This window comes from Myotis nattereri (genome assembly GCF_964212035.1).
Source record: "Myotis nattereri genome assembly, chromosome: 14".
Classification (NCBI taxonomy): domain Eukaryota; kingdom Metazoa; phylum Chordata; class Mammalia; order Chiroptera; family Vespertilionidae; genus Myotis; species Myotis nattereri.
The window spans coordinates 48,557,461-48,562,182 of record NC_138089.1 but is presented as its reverse complement, the minus strand read 5'-3'; the positions used below and the strand labels follow the sequence as shown (position 1 = coordinate 48,562,182).

At 39.1% G+C, this 4,722-nt stretch overlaps 1 pseudogene across 1 annotated transcript; it reads right to left on the bottom strand.

The window, feature by feature from the left end:
- Positions 1-569: 569 nt before the first annotated feature.
- On the bottom strand, positions 570-1,669 carry LOC308530110 (ATP synthase subunit gamma, mitochondrial-like; annotated as a pseudogene). Its single transcript has 2 exons — positions 1,360-1,669; positions 570-1,120 (listed from the first exon to the last, which is right to left on the bottom strand). The product of its transcript is annotated as an ATP synthase subunit gamma, mitochondrial-like (transcript).
- Between the last annotated feature and the right edge of the window lie 3,053 nt (positions 1,670-4,722).

Below are 4,722 nucleotides of genomic sequence, written 5' to 3'. Positions count from 1 at the left end.
TACACATGTGGACATTCTCATACTGACCAAAAGCTCTGGCACTTCTGCAGGCAGGATCATGCCTCCAGGACTATGAGAAAGGTGGAGGAGTGTTGGTTCATGACATGAGCAGGAGAGCCCTTTACTAGTACAGCAGAGCTTCCTGTTGCTCAGCAATCCCAGGAGGAATAACGTGTGGGAAGATGTAGACACTCAGCCCTCCCAGCTGCCAGGAGGAGTCTGTCCCTCAGCCATGAAGAGGCTACCATTTCCCCCAGTGACCAGATTTATCGGTGTGCCATGATGTAGAAAATGTGGGAAAACTCTGTTCTGTCATATTCTTCCCTTCCCTTCCTTATCTCCCTCCCACTGCTGGTCTGTTCTTGTTGCCAGGCACTGGATTATATTTTTTTATTCTTAGTGTAGATTGTTTATTGTAAGATAATTTATAAATACCTTGCTGTCTTCAGTAATTTAAACAACGGGCCAAAAATTTCTTCTGACCAGCACAGCAGCAAGGTAAAAACAAAATCAGCTGGCTGAGTTTTCCTCCTTTACCTCTTTTTCTGAGGATGAAACTTGATTTTCCATTAATCCAGAGCTGCAGCACTGGAGATGATTTCAATCAACTCCTTTGTGCTGACAGCTTGGCCTATGCGGTTGAAGGTCAAAGTCAATTTGTCGATCACCTTAGAAGCATTCTTGCTTGCGTTGTCCATGGCCTTCATGCTGGCATTTTGCTCACTAGTGGTGTAGTCCTTCAGAGAATAGTAGGTGATATTGGCCAGATGTATTTCTGGTAATTCTCCAGCATGTCAGCATCAATGTCGTCATAGGTATTCGTGCACTCAGCACTTACAATGGTATTAAGAGAAGAGAAAAGATGGGCTTTTCTTTTGTCTTGTAGGAGATGACAGACCTGAATCGATTAAAGATAATAGATCCTTCATCAAGTTCATATCCAGAATTTAGTAATTCCAGGGCAATGACTGACACATCTCCAAAAGTAGGGGGTTTTCTTCCCACTTCTTTGAAGGTGACCAGAAACTGGTCAGAATGAGTCTTATGAAATATACCCCTAATTTTATCACCGATTCCAACCATCTTAACTTTCCTAGCTGCTGTGAGCATAGCCACCTCCCTTTTTTATTTTATTTTATTTTATTTTATTTTATTTTATTTTATTTTATTGATTTTTTTAGAGAGAGAGGAAGGGAGAAAGATAGAAAGATAGAAACATCAATGAGAGAAATATCTATTGATTGCCTCCCACATGCCCCCTACTGGGGATAGAGCCCTCAACCAGGGCAAGTGCCCTCACCAGGAACTGAACCAGTGACCTCTTGGTTCATGGGTTGATGCTGAATCACTGAGCCATACCTTCTGAGCTCACTTTTCATCTGTTTAGCAACCAAGAAATGGGTAGCACTGCAAAGCACTCTATCTGAGGACACACCGATAAGGAGGTGTGTAAAATTGGCAGGCACCAATTTTTCTTCTTGTTTGCAGGCACCTTATCACAAGCCTGTTCATACAAAGCCGAAGATCCTGTTCCACACATTCGAGCTGATTGCAGCTCCCTTTCAGCTCGGGCATATTTTGCTGCCGCTGCCATTTTCATAGACTTGCTAATTTTCAGGATGGTTTTAATTGACTTCAGTCACCCGGGAATGTCTTTCAAAGTTGCCATATTTCAAATTTGGATCTAGTTGCACAGCCCAGGCCAAAAACCCTCAATGACGCCTACCTGAGAAAACTTGGAGGTCCTGGCCCTGCTGAAGGTCGGTCAGACAGGCCTCACTGCGCATGTTGGCTTATGTTCTGAGTGGAGCATTCTGTAGTGACCTGTAGTCTCTTGAGGTCAGTAGGGCCCTGACAATCTGAGGCTGTTCTAGTAACCACTGGTGCCACAGAGGGCCTGGTGATGGCTCCTGGAGATGCTGGGTGGGCTGAGGGCCCCGCTTGGAGGTGTGAGTCCTGGTCCAGCTCTTGGTGATGCACCTGCTACCTGGGAGATGGTGACCTAGGCTTTTAAATGTTGGGAGAAAGAGCTTGGCATAACTTACTCTGCCCCAGATTTTTAAAAAGCAAAATTTTTTGAGTTTGGGTATATTAAGAGAGATTATGAAGCAATGGAGTCCTTTTTGAAGGAGGTCAATCTTGAGACCAAAGGATCAGAAATGCTGGGCCTAGAGGCAAATAATAAAAAAGCTTTAAAGGTTTCTTCTCGAGGTTAAGATAGACTTGTCAGTAAAAGGATGGAGGAAAGAGAAATCTAAATGTCCACGATGAGCATCACAAGGATGCTTAGTGACTAACAGATGGATCAGAAGCCATTCAATCCCAAGTGGTACTAGAAGAATGAGAAACAACCAATGATGACATCAAAGGTGTGGATGAACATGCCCATTTTCAGGAAAGCACAAAACTACTTTCATAAGACAATGAAGTATAGAGTGAAAAACACAGTTAAAAGAAAATAAATGGTTGAAAATTCTAAAGCAACAGTTCTGTTTTGGTGACAGGATCCATAAGGGTCCTGTCATAAAAATTATTGAGGACCCCAAATGGCCATTGTTTATGTAGGTTATATCTATTGATATTTACTGTATCAGAAATTAAAATGGAGAAATGTTAAGAATAGTATTTATTCATTATTGCATTTGTTATAATAATACAACTACTCATTATAGGCTCCTATCATTAAAAATAAATAACAAATATTAATGAAAAATTGCCAAATTTCTCCAACTCCCCCTATAAATTAGTGAGAAGACTGACATTATTTTATAGATTTGTAAATTTTTAAAAGCTCTAACTTAATAGAAGATAGCTGGATTCTTATATCTGCTGCATTCAATATGTTGCAGTATAATGCTATAATTCAGATATATGAAGAAAATTATGTTTTGTGCAAAGATGTCGTTGGAAAAGGGAGAAATATGTTAACAGCCTTTTTAGATACATGTGGGTATTCTTTGTTACTATACTAAAACTTGACAATTGTTTATTAAAGGGTAGTTGCAATGTGGAATCTGACATCATATCAATGAAATTGTCATAATCTGTTACATTAAAATTCATTGATCTATCTTGCACTTTATATAGATCTTTTACCTATGCATGATTTTGTAATATCATATATGGTCACTTGAAAATTTTTGGTTTACTGACTTATTCACGCCTTCCAAATGTTGACATATTTCATTATTAAATATAAAAATATCATGTCTGTTAAGACCATTGATTTAATCAGAAAAGGTTTTAAATATTGGGAAGCTGTCAAGCTCATGGTGATAGATACAATTTTTCTCAAATTCCAATATTCACTTGACACCTTGAATTGGCAAAATATATGCTGTCAGTTATTTTTCCTTGAAATGACAGGCTTACTTTTTTATTTTCAAAAAATTGTCGACTAAATACCTAAGTCTGTACAGTTTATTAATTTTTATTTCAAGTGACTATAGTGTTCAATGGAAAAAGTAGCTAGTTCTGCTTGTAACTTAACAAATTGTACACAAGCTTTCACGTTAGATAATCATATACCTCAGAATGAAGCAGAAGTGTTTTATGTGTATTTTCCATTTTGTTGTTCAAGAATGATATAGATCAAAGGTCAACTTTTAATAAAATTGTACACCACCTAGATGACCAGTCAGTATGAGCTTTGAGAAAACTGATTGATGCCATCAAACTAAATGTTTCCTTCTAAACCCTTGCAGAAGAAAGTAACCAAATATATATTTAAGTAGTTGGAGAAGAAAAAAACAATCACTAACACGTTAGACAGCACAATTCTACAAATAAACAAACAAGAAAACAAAAATGCATTGTTGGAATCAGAAAATGCAAAGATTAAGTGAGGTTCCAAAGCTTCAGCCTATACTTAAAGACCAAACTGTGTCAAGACAAGAATAAGAAATCTCCCAGGAAATTTTCCTGCAGAGGAAGAAGAATAATTTAGACGAATTTCAAAGCAGATAAAAACATAAGCCAGGCCATGAAGAGCTGGTTACCAAAACAAAACCAGACAAACCAAAACAAAACACCCATACAAAACCAGACAAACCAAAAATCAAGCCAAAGCGCTAGGAGAAGAAATGGAAGAACTTACTTATCCTCTGAGAAGCCAGCTTGTTGCTCTTGATTATAGTAAATTCATGTGGAAGGCCAAAATTAACCACAGATGATATAAACTTTGAGATTTTAGAAAAGGATCCTCAAGGACTCGATGATCTAAGGCCCATGAGAACCAGGGAATCTTCTGGATCAGTGCATCATCAAGGCAGGAGGTATGTCCAGCTAGATGGTTCGGAGATTCAGGGTTCAGTGTTTCCTTGCATCACCAGATGTCATCTCCCTGGGACCTAGTGTCCAGCAAAACAGTGTCTACAGGCCATCTACATCCTGGTCCAGCTCTTCCTTAACAAGCACAAGACACAGTTTTCATTTCTGCTTCAGACACTGGCTACTTTTCTACACTAGCAAGATTTATAAGTTTTTTTAAAAAATATGTATTTTATTGATTTTCATACAGAGAGGAAGGGAGAGGGATAGAGAGAAACATCGATGAGAGAGAAACATCGATCAGCCGCCTCCTGCACACCTCCTACTGGGGATGTGCCCACAATCAAGGTACATACCCTTGACTGGAATTGAACCCGGGACCTTTCAGTCTGCAGGCCGACGCTCTATCCACTGAGCAAACCCGGCCAGGGCAAGATGTACAAGTTTTAATGG